Below are 16,280 nucleotides of genomic sequence, written 5' to 3'. Positions count from 1 at the left end.
GAGGCTAAATTAAGGGCAACACCACAGGTTCTTATGTAAATTCCATGTGGAGACAAAAGTCGGAGGACTGGGATTATAGGAGGGGATAACTGGTCCCTGCGCTCCTAGCTCCTCTCATCTTTTCATTCACTCTTCCTGGCCTCTCCACAGAAAGCCGCAGATCCATTGTCTCCTTATTTATTTATTTAGACCAAGAGGCTGCAGAGTGGAGGAAGGGAGGAAGCTTTCAACCCAATTATCCTGGGGATGCACAGGGCACAGAGTGGGACTTTGTGTGACATGAATTCAAATGAAACCTTTACACTGGAGTAATGGAAGAGAATACAGAAGAGGTGGAGATGGAGGTCTTTCCTGTCTAATGCAGGCCGGCCCCCTAATCTAAAGAGCCGAGGTAATTAGCCGGCTTCGGCGCCGCCGGACCCCCGAGCCAGTCGGAGCAGAACAGCCACCTCCGCCGGGCTGCGCGTATTTGCATTACAAACGGATGTCCTGTGGCCTAAAATCATAGCCTGGTTTGGACCAAACACAGACCGTTGTTTTCAGGATCACGTTGGCTTTAATTGCACCTCTTTTCGTTTGTGGGTGATAGCACCCGCGGGATTCAATCCGAATCAGTCGTGACAAAAACAAAACACATGAGGTGTGTCATTATGGTTCTCAGGCCACATCGTCTAATCTAATTTAAGGCTGAACACAGGGGCGAATGTAACCCTCACCTGCAATCTAAACGAATACACCATAAAAACCAGAGCCAAAAGTACGGAGAGAAATAAGTATCACCCAGATTTATGCGTGTGTTATTCTTGATTTGTAACTCATACAGTACATTATGGGCATTAGTACAAAAGTTATGAAATAAAACAAAAAACACAAAATACAATTTACACATGCACACGTTAAAATTACAACAACTTGAAAATAATTACACACACAAATCTTTAAAAATTACTCATGGATCGCTTGTTACACACACAACTTCAGCTATGCACAAATCTGAGGTGAGACTCCTTACGTCTCAGTGATTCATCCGTGAGTGATGCGTTTAAATGCTGTTAGAATGGTGGGTCATCAGAGTTTTCTTATCAGGCGTTTTAAACTTAAAGACGAATCTCTGAGACGTGAAAAGAGTCTCACCTCAGATTCGTGCGTAACTGAGGTTTTGTTTGTCCAAGTGATTAGTGCATAATTTTTAAAGATTTGTCTGTGTAATTAGTTTCAAGCTATTGTAATTTTAATTTGTGCATGTGCAAATTATATTTTTTTTATTTTTGTACTTGCAGATAATGTATGAGTTTCAAATTAAGACATGATGTCCATGCAAAAATCACAACTTATGCATGCACAAATCCAAAGTTACGCACAAATCAAGAATTACGCACTCACAAATCAAGACTATGCATGCAAAAATTAAGCACACACAAATCTAAAGTTATGCTCAAATCAAGATTTACGCACACGCATATCGAGAATATGCACACGCAAACTCCAATTTGTGCGAAAAAATCAAGAAAATACATGCACAAATCAAGAATTATGTACTCACAAATCCTGATTCATGCACAAATCATTAATTACACACGCACGAATACAGAATATGCACACAAAAATCACAAATTAAAGATGCACAAATCCAAAGTTGTGCACAAATCACGAATTATGCCCACAGAAATCAAGAATATGCACACACAGATGCTGAGTGACGCACCAATCATGAATTACAAATGCAAAAATCCAAAGTTATGCACAAATCAAAACTTACACACACACGGATCAAGAATATGCGCGCACAAATCACAAATTAGGGATGGACAAATCAAGAATATGCACGCACAAATCCTAATTTATGCACAAATCAAGAATTATGTACGCACAAATCAAGAATATGGACGCATGAATCACAAATTACACACTCACAAATCAGAATTAACGCACAAATCCGAATTTACATACAAATCAAGAATTACGCACACACGAATCGGAGTGAGTCTATTTTCTCTCCATACAAAACCAAAAACACCCGTTCACAAACCAAAGAAAAAAAATCTCAATAACCAATGGGAGATTATGGCTTGTAAAGCCAATAACACCCACCAGATAGAGAGTTAATGAGAGCTGGACGCATTCTGCATCTCCACCTAATCTAACAAGTATGCCGGAGTTATGAAGGTCACGGCGGCCCTGCAGGTGAAGCACAAACACGTCTCATTTACGTTTGCATTGCTCTGGTAGCAGCGTGAGCATGCATCTCTTCCAGAGCGCTGTGGTTGCCCCAAGGCACCTCCCTGAGTGGCTCCACGCTGGAAATCATAAGGCAAGTAAAAGCTTTTATATTAGCATCATAACACAAGCGTGTGTGTTTTCTCTTTCTTCACTTAGTTAACATGAGAAGCATCTGATGTGGGGTTTCGCTCGAATACTGTCAGAACACGAACGGCGGCTCCGGCTTTGAGGCCCTGCAGGCATTCAGGCCCTCATTGCCCAACAAACAAAAAGTAATTGACTTTCCGTGTCCATAAAACATCCAGCTTCTCTCTCTCGCAGAAAGACATCTTACCTCCCATGGAGTTCCAGCAGGTTTAAAACTGCGCCGTCTTGCATACTTGCTTATTAATATTTATATATTTTTTACATATCCACCCCCTCCGCTACAAGTCCTGCATCTGTCAATCCAGCTGCAGGGTAGAAAAGAAACCTGTGTCGGAAAAATATGAATATGCCTCTCAAACCTATTTATTTATTCCCTAACTATCAGAGGAGTGAATGGAGGAGCATCAGGAGGCGAGCAAAGCAGGGAAAATATGCAGTTGCTTCAGCTGGCTCCGTTTCAACACTTCAGACTTTAAGGAAAGGGAATGAAGCTGCAAGCTGTGAAACAACCCAGGGGTTGAGAGTGGAGTTCTTTGCCAAAACAGAAACAAACAAAAAAAAAAGGATGGCATGGTTACTTTTTAATTAGGTTGCTCACACTATTAGGTTGGTCCGTATGGGGTGTGTGAGGTAAGGAATACAAAAAATACAGCAAAGCACACAGCATCAAAGCGGAGGAGGAATGATATTTGTTATCTTTTTGCCGCCCTTTCCTTCAAACCGTAGATATTTCTCACCAAAGGGCGACACCGCTTGTCGGAAAGATTAGTGCGGCGGCTTGACTGAGGCGTCCGGCCTGCATACCAAGATAGCTGCTGACAAACACATTCACCTACAGGAGCGCACCTTGCTTTGGTAGGCTGCTCCCGTTGCCACAACAGCACACACGTCTGAAAGCAATTTCTGACATTTGCATCACTTTGATAGATGCTCGCCACAAATACCTATAAAAACCCCTGACACGACTAAACTCGACATATTGCATTCTTCAAGTCTGCAAGGGGGCTTGAACTAGGGCTGGGTAGCGATTATGATTTCCAGAAACGATTCGATTCGATTGATTCCAATTTTTTTTTTAAATTCTTCAATTCAATTCAATTTTGAGTTTACGCAGTTTTCACATTTAGACACATTTGTTTAGAAATACATTAATAATCTACTATATGATTTGAATATATTTAGTTCATATACTGTAAAATGTATTAGTGAAATAATGAGATTGTTAATACCATACAGTGTTACATGGTTTCTCAAAAGGAGAACAAAATGTTCAGATCATTAACATTGTAAACATTGTTCTCCCTCTCCTGGAGGACGTTTCAGTTTGGCCACTAGGTGGCGATCACACTGTAGCAGGGGTGTCAAACTCAATAGCACAAGGGGAAAAATCCAAAACACACTTTAGGTCGCTGGCAGAACAGGATACAAATTTATTGAACACTCTAAAAGTACATTTTTAAAACTCTAAAACTGTAACTTTTTAACATAATTATGAACTAGATATATAGCATTACCTGTGATAATGCTAGTGTGAATGTTGGTAGCTGAATTTGGCTACTCAAGATGCTAGTGCTGATAGCTGGAGATGCTGAAATTGATAGCTGAAAACACTGAAGCTGATAGCTGGAAATGCTGAAGCTGATAGCTAGCTAAAATATTAGCTGAATGCCAAATTAGCCTAAAAAAAAAAACTTAGGTTAGCCAAAACAGCTAGCATGTTGCTGAAAAAAATTGCTAAACTTCAAAATAGCCTAAAAAACAAAATAAAGCCTAAATTAGCCAAAACAACTAGCGTTTAAATATTAGCCTAACTCCAAAACAGCCTAAAAATGTAAAAGAAAAGCCTAAATTAGCCAAAACAGCTAGCATGTAGCTGAAATATTAGCTAAACTCCAAAATAGCCAAAAAAATCTTGGTAAATGCCAAAATAGTCAAAAAAGCTAGCAGAAAGCCAATTTTTAAAACTTTAAACCATAACTTTTTAACATAATTATGAATAATAAAAAGGCAGGAATATTATTACAGAATAAATCAACTTAAAACTTAAATAAATTCAATATTGTACTCTCCATAAAATAAAATATTTTTCAAAATTATGAACTTATAACATCTGGTCATTAATAACAATAAAATAAAATGATCTGGAGGGCCTTGACTTTGACACACATGCACTATAGCATTACACCTTATTCCAGAGAAGACCGTATGAGGAGAAATCAATGTTCTGGACCACAAATGGTCACTTAAAAAATATTTACTTAAAAGAGTTTGGAATATTCATGCCTGTGAGTATATTAAGATGTTCATTTAGTCAGCAATGTATGTTTAGGTCGACTGAGCGTTAGCATTAGCCGTCCTATGTGAAATTCCATTAAACGTTAGCTAGCGGACTTTAGTTTTATGTGCTAAATCTTCTTTTTTTGTTTTAACCCAGCCTTAGTTTGAATATTTTTACGACACGACCAGTGTGGCTTTTTCTGAATTTGATGGGCTTTTTACAGCAAAACAAAACCCATTTTTCTTTACATTTTTAGGTCAGAGGCTAAGAAAGCAAAAAACGAGTGAAACATTCAGCAGCTTGGGGCCATATTCCGTCGCCTTACCCACAAAAATAATAAAGCGTGCATGCACAGACTGGAGAAGTTGCTTGGAGCTATAATATCCTTTCATTCAAGTGCGTTTTGCCCTTTACCCAACAAACTGCTATTATATTGGCACCATTTTCATTTCCACCCTTAGAGAAGAGAGACAATACACTGTATGTGTCACTTGACAAACCACTCCAAACCTGTATGTTCCACCATTAATGTCTCGTGTTACTGCGATTGCTGAAGGCAAGAGAGGATAAAGCTCCGCTGTACAATAGTGACAGCAGATAGGCCTTATTTGTCTAGATGCAAGCGTTTCCGCCTGCTATTACTGAATGATTGCCCTCCCATCGGCCAAAGCCAACCTCTGCCCCTCATCCAGATGTAGAAATTACCCCCTCAGCAGGTAGGCAGGCAGCAGCTTCACACTGATCCCCACACATTCCCCCTCAGAGGGGTTGCAGGTCAGACCAGAGAAACAGCTGCAACAATATGTCCATCTGGCAGTGCCCAAGGCTGTACCTCCTCCGAGAGCTGCAGAGAGCCCGGGAAGAGAGCGGCTCATCCTGCCATCATTAGCGCAATTCATCCTCAGCATCATCAAGGGTCATTCCTTGTCTATCTTTTTCCCTCCATCTTCTCGGTTAATCATTATTTTCCAAGCCCACAGCATCGTCTCGCGCGTTACACTAAGCCCCCTCCACTCTCTTCCACTTGATTGTCAGAGCTGTGTTTGCCCCGACTGCAGATGAGCCTCGGCCGACGGAGCCACGCAGCGAACCGCCAGGCGTCCTCACGCGATACCATCTCCACCGCCGCTCACCTTTATCTGCGCGTCCCGAGACAACGGGTTGTAAATAACACTGTCACTTTTGCGGATAGGCTAAAGGAAATATGGAAAATAGCGAAAGTTAAAGGAATCAGTGATATGAAGGTAAGCGGTGGTGGTCCGGGGGAAGGATCGTGGGCGGTAATGTATGAAATGTGCATCTTAAATGGCACCTCAGAGGGAACAAAAGAAATTTGGTGGAAAAAAAAGAATTTAGACATACGGCACACGGCGGGGGATGGAGAGAGGGGGGTCTGATCAAGGTCAAAGTGAAGAGAGAAATACAAAGATGCTGAATTGAAAGGGCGGAACATAAACAAATGAAATGACTCATTGTTCATACTGCGCTTCTTCCACTGCTGATTAAGGAGATAAAACTAAACAAACATCTTTATTTACAGAGCAGTCCTACTCAAAGCTCTTTTTTTTTAAAAACAGCGCCCTTAATTTGACCTAACAAGCCGTAGATCAGCACGGTAATGACAGCGGGAGCGCGGCAAACCACTCTGTCGGCCAGGATGAAATGTATGCTGTTGCTACCGAGAAACAATACAATTGACTCCTAATGAACAGCTTTTCTAGCTCCCCTTTAGCACACGAATACTGTACAGAAAATTCACATTAACACTCACACACAAATCAATTTAGCCTAATACGTGCTTTATGGTAATGTATAGCTCATTAAAACTCTATTTAAAAAGTCATTAAAATTTACTTGAAGAAGGAATGGCTTCATTACAGTAATACGGTGGAAAGCAAAGAAAAAGACACGTAAGGACAAGGAGAAGAAAGACGGCAGAGACTGACGCGTCCTAATCACTTAATTGTGTCTAAAATGGAATGCATTTGCATAATAAACGATGACGTGTCTCTATCCTCCCTTTGTATCTTCCCTCCATTCTCACAGCTAACTGTAATTAACAAGCGCATATTTATTTAGCCCGAGAGTGATTTTGGTGACCACTCAAGGCTCGGTTCTGTTGTCTTGTTTACGGTCATGAATGTGCTGTGGGCGCCTGGCAGCTGCAGACGGCGCTGAAACTGGAGCTGGCTGATACTAATGAACAATGTGCACATGGGCCTTTGTGGCGGCTCTGATAAGACCTGATGCTTGTGCTCCATCCAGGGCGTACACTTCACAGCCGGAAGGGGGAGTAAGACGTAAATGGGGAGGGGGGTGTTTGCAGATGAGAGCCGTATTGATTGTCTGCCAATTCCAGCACTGAGGCTGCATGAACAGAAGCTGTGAGGCATCATGATGGAGAAGGTGGATCTGCTTCCTGTATCAGGTGAATGAGGAGGAGAAGGAGGCGAGGGAAGTAATACACTCGCGGAAACATCAGCTGTTAGTGTGTTTTTGCCTCTTACAGCATCAGTCTTGTCTAAACTAGACAGATAAGACAGTAAGTATGGAGCTAAATATTTGAAACCCAAATAAAACAAATTGAAAAAAAAATATTAATATAATCATTTTCACTTTCAAAGGTTCAGTTTTTTAGGTTTCAAAACTAAAAAATTTCGATTTCAAAACTTTTTTTTCAGCTTCAAATCTTTTTTTTTTCACTTTAAACTCTTTTTTTTTTCATTTTCAAATCTGAAAATTTCCGTTTAGTTGAACGCTACGTTCACACCACCCTCAGCAACATGCGTTCAAGCAACTAGTTCCAAAGAAAAGTCTCTAAAGGGGCGTAAATGCAGGCTTCGGGCTTCTGCATTCGAAACTCTGGCGTTTGTGCAAGTTTCTTTGACCGTTTTGGCCTCTACGTGCAAAATAAGCATCCACTTAAGTTCCAGTAAAATTTAACTAGGTTGAACTGTGACTAATCGGATTTTTAAGTGACATATGGACGTATTCCTTTTCTTGGGACCATTTGAAAATTGATCATGAAGTTAAATTAAATTGCGGATTGTACAATTTTATGACACCAGGTCTTTCAAATTTCAGAAAAAAGCTGTTAAAGAAAAAGAGCAAGCATTACGAGATTTGCACCACTTTGAGGGCTCTCTCCTGCTTCTGATCCCACTCAGTAAACTCTTTAGTGCAGCTCAGTCCTCTGTGTGTTGGAGTGTGAGGGAGGTTTGTGAACAGGTTTTAGTATAGAGATAGTTAGGCCGTGATTGGTCCTATTTAGCTCCAAACTTTGTCCCTACTGCCCTTTCTAACTTTTTGTTAAATAGAAGCCATAAAAATCTTCCAGTGTATGTGTTAGATCCTTTATGGGTAAACCTGGTCTAGGGGGAAAATACAAAAGGGGACAAAAACAAAAACTGGACACCAATGAGAAAAAAAGTTAATTTAATAAAGGAAATCTTGTGTCCTGAAATGAAAGAACAAAAATGAAATAATTAGTGTGCTGGTTAATACAAAAAGACAAACCAAAGGAAATTGGAACCTTGACCAAAAATAAAATTGACCCAGCCATGTCGAGCATCAGGGCCGCCTAATCAAATTCTACCTAAAGAAAACAAATAAAGCCTGCAAATCAAGACTACCAAGGTCCAACCCCAAAACGAAAATAACAAAACCCAGCAGTCTTGAAGCAAAAAGGGTAAAAGAGAACAAAACAAACCAGCACCACACCAACTAAAACCCAGCCAGCTCCTCAGCCTGCTGCTCTGCTCACCGCCTGCCTTGGTGAAGCGTCCTCTGCCTTAAGTAGCCACCAGGTGCCAATTAAGGCACATTGGCCACACCTACCAGGTCAACAGAGGGACTTGATGGAACAAGGTCCAGCACTAGCAGCAGGACGTACAGTGTGTCTTATGTTATGGTACATTTGTGTGGATGTAACATAGTTGGGGGCTTGTCCAGGATATTCCTTACTTGTGACAATTGTATGTAACTTCAACATTTTACACCGAGCATCTTCTAACTGTAGGTGGAGGACACGGGCAAGTCCAACAGCAAAAGGACAAGAAGAAGAAGACGCCCCTCCCTCCTTAACGCGTTCAAGAATGTGCGTCTGGTGTGAACGTAGAACCATCAAAGTGCTGGATCCGGCGACACAACTAACGATTTTAGTTATTTGTGTGTGTCCTGGCCTCATGACATTGAGGAAGTGTCCTTCCGCGGGGAAATATAATCCTCAGGATGCTGCTCAAGTGTGTCAGTGCTTTCTTCCAGACTTCCCCAGAGGCTGCACAAATATACGCTCACGCATGCACACAGAGGCAGAGATTTCCCATCCATGTGGCATAATCACGAAGGCATCTCTGGTAAAAATTAAACCTCTACAGCCAATTTCTGCACTCCGCTGAGCAAATCTTTATATAATCTTTAACAGCTTCGCTTCCTTTTTTTTATGTGTCAGCCTGTTTGCGGCAGATTCCTCTGTGTCTGTTTTATTGTTTTGCTCTATAATTGGATTGGCAGTAACGGAGAACAGTGAGTCTTTAGGAGCTTGTAAAGGGTGCCACTCTGCAGTGGAGGCCCTGTTTTAATTAAGCTCTCGGCTGGAGCTGAGCAGTTATTTTCAGCAGTCGGTCTGATGAGCCCCAAGTGCAGGTGGGCTTCACACGTGCCTGCAGGACAAGTAGTGGAAGGAAAGGACGTGCGACCGTCACACAAAAGTTCAAGCCACACAAGACGAAATATTCTACATGCATGTGTGCCATTGCTGTCTTCGTGTGCTCATTATGACAGAGCCCCACCCATCAGCGGTGTGCAGTGGAGTGTGTTGCTGCAGATACAGAGCTGGACCCTCAAGCCAGTGTGTACAAACAAGAATCTGAGTGCCAAAAAATAAAAGAAAAACATCATAGATCTCGCACATATAGCCGCAGTGAATTCTACACAATCCCCATGCATGAATTTGAATGTGAAGCCGATGCTGCAGGCAGTCCTGTATGCAGCCAATGATTAGAAGGCTGTTTTCACTGCCATTCCTTGCCATGCCCTCTCTTCAATCGTCCTAATGGCCTCTTCAGATCATCTGTCCTTCAATCAATACTGCCTGAAAGGAAGAATCCCACACCTAAGGACACTTTGTTCCCCACTGCAGATGAGAGGTGACATATTTTTCATAGCAGGCATCACCCAGTGGTTCCGGAATAAAACTTCACAGAAGACTTTGAACTTCTTCTGATGTCTATCAAATGTTTAAGTCTGACCAATTTCTAGTTCGAGAAACGCTGGAGGCAGAACCTCAAGTTCAGTCCTCTCGCAGAATGATAATTACTGCTTGGCAAACAGACTTTTTTGCTATCAGCTCCATGTCTTTATTCTTTATAGTTGTGTAAACTTTTTATAAGTGCAGGTAAAAAGACAATTTACCGTTTAGTTAAACAGTTTGTTCAAAGATTCCCTTCCGAACCCTTTTTTCAAAGACGTGCCCTACTTTATGGGCGTCTGCTGAGGCGAGAACGAATGTGACACATAACATCTAAATAGTGTAAATAAATTGCAGCGGCGCTTCTGCCTGCTCAGCAAGTCGCTGCTACATTAGGCCCACCTAAGTACCACAATTTAATAGACACACACGTTGCTGTTTGAAGTGGATTCGCAGTTTGTCAGGCTGTATTGGCAGCAGTTGGCTGGTACGTGGCCGAGCAGCTCACCAACAGCACCGATAACATCCTGATCGCTTCATACGTCACCGAGGAGCAGAGATTGCACTCGAGCTCATGCAGCTGCTCATTGAAAAGCGGAAAAACTATGAAACCCACTTATAGGAAGAGATATCACACTGCTGTTTCATGTGTCATTATCATTACAAACTATTATAGGCCGTGATAAGAAGCTATAAGAAAACTGTATTTTATAGATGCATTTACATAAAGAAAGCATTCACTGCAATGAAAAGTGTGTTTTTAACATGTTTTTGTAGCACTTTTCTTTGTGATGGAAGACACACGTTAAGTAAATCAAGCTTAAATTGAATTTCTGAGTATTTAACATGTTTGTTTAGCATTTCTCTTATGAAAAAGGAAAAAAAATGTAATAAAAAATTATTTTGTTTTTGCATTTCCGAGTATTTTTCCTTTTAAATCGCTGTCAGTCAAACTGTTGCAGACAGGCTCTGTTTGAATTCATGCTAAAATTGTCACAGGGGACTTTAAATCATTGTGAATCAGGAGCAGATGAAAAAAATACAGTTTGAAAAACAGTGTTTTTGTGATGTAGAAAATACACTGGGTGCAACATGAGCTCCCTGCTCCGCATCGTTCTGATGCATCAACTTTTAGACAAATAGATCCATGTAAGTCTTTGCTTTCTATCTGGTTCACGGCTGGATAGCTCCAATATTGCTCGCCATTTTTGTTGCACCGCTGATGTTAGGCTGGGTGTGTGAGGGGCTGTAAGGTAGAGAACTCTCAGTAACAGGATGGGGAACATAGCTAACACCATAATGGTCCCACTCACAACTATTGCCACTCTACAGAAACTATGTCCTAAAATGACACACGCTGATTTAGAAAAAAAAAATGGCACAATGCTTTCAAAATAGCTCAAAAGATGATCGAAGCGGATCTTTAATCACTGTGTTTGTTTCATAACCCAGTTGGATTTAATAGCACTATCTTGAAACAAGTAATAGTCTTAGCTCCGCCTCTAATCAGCGTCCTCCCTTGGCTTTGCAGCTGGCTACATCTGAGCGTCAGGCTTATGTAACCTGCGTGCTAATGTGGGGAATTTAATTCATTTCAGGGCAGGGTATAAAATCTGGGATAGTCATTCAGGTAATCTGGCCTGTTGAAACCATTAGCCTGTATGTAATAAAGCTTGTATGTGCCTGTGTGCGTGTGCAGGGGTGTGCGTGTGTCAATTCATGCCTATATTATCATGCAAATGGAAAACAATCTGAAACACACCAGTGGCTGCCGTGCCTCAGGATCAGTGCAGAGCACTGTGTCTAAACCATTTCTGTTCTGGCCCTTGCCTTCCCCCCTTTTTTTCTGAAATCTCTCCATTTGTCTCCCCCCGGTTTATCCCTCCTCTTCAATTTTCACTGCATCAAAAAAACAGCTAAAATAGAAATGTTCCATACCGCTTTGGTCCTACGATCGTATGTATACAAGTTGAAGACTAATTATTTAAGTGAAGAAAAATGGCTAATGAAGCAACTTTTTCATTTTTGGACTTCTGTCAACAGTATTGACTTGGCTGCAGATGTATAAGATATCGTTGGAGGGCACCAGTGACCTACATAGCAAGGACAAGACAGCGGCTCAACGGCAGCGCAACACAGTGATCCCACAAGTCTCCAGGGCAAAGATTCTGCAGTGGAGACAGAACAGTGAAGAGATACTGCATGTGTGTCTGTGTGTGCATGAGCCAACATTCCCACTTCCACCCACGCAGTGTCCTTTATCATTACAGTCCCCAGTTTTCATACGACCCAGTAGAAAAATCCGGCGCACCAATCCCCCTCTCCCAATTACCACTTGCTGCTGGGCAACACACAATCAATACAGATTTCACCTGGCAATTAGCTAATAATTCAATGAGGTAGACCTACTGAGGCAGAACTGCTTAAGAGAGAAGGTGGGTCAGGGGGGCTGTGACTATGGCTGTACAGAATAGAGAACACCAACATTGGTGCTTCTCCAATATCATGACATTCAGTTGATCTTAATAAGATAAAATGAATTATGAATACTGATGAACTGGATAATTAGAAAAGACTTTAGATGTGTAACGATTCCTTTTAACAATGATTTGACTCATATCATAGTTTGTGGTTGACAATGCGACTGATAGTTCGTATTGGTTCACTAATTCGATTAACTGATCGATCCAGTAAATCTTTGGCCAAGAGTTCAACCAGTGAGACTGAGAGACCCATATACTGAACAGTGCTTCTGAAGATTTACAGATACCGTGTAGTTCTTGCAAGAAATGAAAATATGTGTACAAACAAGTTAATAAGAATCAATGGCAAATCCGTTCACTTTTTAGTTCCATTGTTGGAAAATGAATTAATTCATTGATTAAGTTGATAAATTTGTTGCACCCCTGAAAGACTTCGGTTGTGTCCAAATTCCCCAACTAATCATTATAGTGCACTATATAGTGCGTTTGCCATTTTCTAGTGCTGTCTGAACAGTTTGTTAGTAGTTAGGGGTTAAGGGTTATGGAGGGAATTCGGACACAACCTTGGACTCTAACAAATTGCAACCAATAGGCAACCTAAACGCAAGTTGTTGTTTTTTTAGCAAATTCGGCTGGTTGCAGCGCAGCGGCATTTGTAATCGAAAGGCGGCAGTTGCATTTTCACACGCCACACGGTGGCCACAGAGATTTTGAGAAAAAGTTACAATTTTACGGCTAAAGGACCATTTTACTCTAAAAGTTGAATTGGTCAGTGGCACATTTTGTGGTGACATATGGTGATGGCACCATTAGGAAATCAGGCGCCAATTGGGCGTCTGAGGTTAGTGGCAGCCAGATTGATGGCCATTAGCAGCTCTGACTGGTTGATCCAGGGATAGGCAACTCCAGGCCTCGAGGGCCACATGTTCTCCAACATACCCTGCTCTGGCATCTTCTAATTGGCTGGACACACCTGAACCAGGTAATCAGTCTTGATTAGAGCTTGGATATCTGGAAATTATACAGACACGGCTGCCCTCGAGGCCTGGAGTTGCCAATCCCTGGGTTGATCTGTAAATGTTTTCGAGCGGCGGCCGTCCATATTGAGCATCACCGGCCACCCAGTTGCCTGGGGGTATATAAAAAGCTGCCCAATCTGCCTGATTGCTATTGTTTATATTCATGACCATGCCAACAATTTAAACAAAATCAGCCGGTGGCATGATAGCTTGAAGATTCTGCTGATACCTCCCTATCGAGGCGAGGCAGTTGTATTTGTGACTGTAGCTTTAAAGGGGCCATACCATGCTGCTGCATGTGGGTGCCGCCCATTTCATGACATCATTCTAGAGTCGGCGAAAATGAACAACATCCAAAGTTTTTCAAAGATGGATGCACATACCATATATCTGCCTTTAATAGCTCCAGCCATCGCTACACTGGTTCACAACGCAAATACACTTGGCGTTGGTGACCTAACCAGGGGGTGGGGTCTTAAAGGAGCCCCACGTCTAAAGTAAAAAACATCTGTTTGAGCTGGAATTTACTGAAGACAGGACACAACTGGAACACAGACTGTGAAATGCTTGATCACTGCTAGCTTTGTGGAGAAATTGGGTGTTGGGGTTAGACTTGGGGCAGAGAAGACTCTTCCTGAAAGGGGCTGTCTCACTCTGTGACGTCAGATCGTGAGGACCTGCTCGTTTTCATGGGTATGGGAGGGGCTGGTATTGGGAGCGTTTTTAGAGGATTACTCAGAAATACCTGAATGGATCAAATACTTCTTTGAGGTTCTTTATAGTGAGGAATGAACAGTACAATACAGTTAATAGGTCAAAAAGTTGTTTTTTCATGGTATGGACCGTTTAAAGAACTACCGGTACTTTTCCAGAACTCTTTATTGCGTGCCTGTTGTGTAAGGGAATGTAACCAGGGTAAATACATCAAAACAATTGGTCACATTCAAAGAATATGAGTCATAGAACCGGTTCATTTCTAAAAAACCTTTCAATGTAATGCTTGGATCAAAGGTGACTGTTCGTGCCATTTATGACAGAGTGCACTTCTTCCTTTCTTTGATTAATCCTGGGTCTTTCAAAGGTCATGGGGACAAAATGGCATTTAAGATCACCACCATGTCAAACACCAGAAGGCATCATTTGGGATAGCCATTGAAACCAGGGTTCATTCGTGGGACGAACTATTTATTTATTTATTTAATGTGTCCAGGTGATGGACGTCTCTTAAAGATATTTATTTATTTATTTATCCTCTTCTGGACTCCCCGACTGCATATGAAAAGTGCCTCACGGATCGGCGGTGCCGGTTTACAAACATTACACGATGCGGGAGCACGCACACAAACCCACACATACATGAAGCAAGCCCCCTGTATGAACACAGACAGTCCGTCCCCTGGGTAATGAAAGAGCATTGTGAGTCTGTGGTTGTTGTAAAACCCAATTAGTGTGTGTCTGCGTGCATGGGAGTGCGTATGTACTGCCTCATGTCTCAGTCGGAGCAGCAAACTCAGATAACAGCTTTCAGATGATTGGGCTTTGAGTGTTTGATTTTCTGCCCCCTGCTGGAGACACACTATCATTCACATGTAGAATATATGTATTTTTTTATTTAATTTACTGTTTAAATTAGTGTGATCATGTAAATTTGGATTAACTTGTTAGAGGTGCAATTAGGGGAACTTCTTTTTTTGAAAAACATAAAAACAAGGGAACAACAGCAGCAACATGCTGGTTAATTATGAGTCATCATAAATAATAATTCACCAGGATCCCATATGATGCAGGAAAAAACATCTCCTCTCCATGTTGCATGTAATTAAACAAAGAATACAGCTGTTTCCTTCCTACGCCCCTCGCCGCTCACTTCCTCCTGACGTCTGCAGCCTAAAAAGTGTGGCAGACAGCACCACAACACGAGTCTTATCCCTGCCTTCAAACAGCACCACCTCTCACTGGCTCATGAAAGAGCAGAACAGAGTGGTGGCAATCGCACACGCCGGGCTGTGCAAGCCTCTGCTCCACTACAGCCGCCAAAGAGCTGCTTCTGTATTCTGTATTCGCTCCCAGCTCTTTGATGGCATGGATCATTGTCGAAAATTCTGCCTCCTGCCAAATACACTGCAAGGCATAAAAAATACTGTAAAATATATATGATTCTGCATTCTGAGGGAATCGCACGTGGTTTGCACACACGTCTAATCCAGTTTTTTTATGTTAGATTTAGATGTTTTGATAAACTATTAATTTTTTAAACGTATAATTTCCAGAAACGATTCAATTCACAATAATCAATTTCATTCGGATTTTCTTCTATTCTTTGGATTCTTCAATTCAATTAAATTTTGAGTTTAAGCATTTATACACAGTTGTTTAGAAATACACTAATAATATACTATATGATTTGAATATATTTATATTAATCTGATGCAATTTACATACTGTAAATGTATGCATGTATACATGGTTTCTCAAAATGAGAAGTTTTAAAATGTTCAGAGCAACACTGTAAGGAGGGGGTTTCAGTTTGGCCACTAGGTGGCGATCGCGCTATGACATTACACATTCCAGAAGAAGAAGAAAGTATGAGAAAAAACGATGTTTTAGACCACAAATTGTTACTTTAAAAATATGAAGAGTTTGGAAAATGCATAACTGTGAGTTTACAAAGATGTTCATTTAGTCAGCAATGTATGTTTAGATCGACCGAGCGTTAGCATTAGCCGTCCTATGGAAATGTCCATTAAACGTTAGCATTAAGCTAGCGGACTTTGGCTTGAAATTGCTTAGTTTTGTTAAAAAATATAAACTTAATGAGATCCCCTAACAAAAGCCAAGTTATAATTTATTATGTTTACGTGTGCCATTATGTTAAGTCTCTTATTTGCTGTTTTATGCCTTAAATATTATATTGGGTAATTGTTATTTGCAGTGGCGGGCCGTGC

At 41.3% G+C, this 16,280-nt stretch overlaps 1 protein-coding gene across 11 annotated transcripts in view; it reads right to left on the bottom strand.

The window, feature by feature from the left end:
* Positions 1 to 16,280, bottom strand: part of robo2 (roundabout, axon guidance receptor, homolog 2 (Drosophila)) — a 351,986-nt gene that overhangs the window by 85,008 nt on the left and 250,698 nt on the right. The gene's annotated exons all lie outside the window — the stretch shown is intronic.

Source organism: Oryzias melastigma, linkage group LG13 (genome assembly GCF_002922805.2).
Source record: "Oryzias melastigma strain HK-1 linkage group LG13, ASM292280v2, whole genome shotgun sequence".
NCBI classification, from domain to species: Eukaryota; Metazoa; Chordata; class Actinopteri; order Beloniformes; family Adrianichthyidae; genus Oryzias; species Oryzias melastigma.
This window is presented reverse-complemented; position numbering and strand designations above follow the sequence as displayed.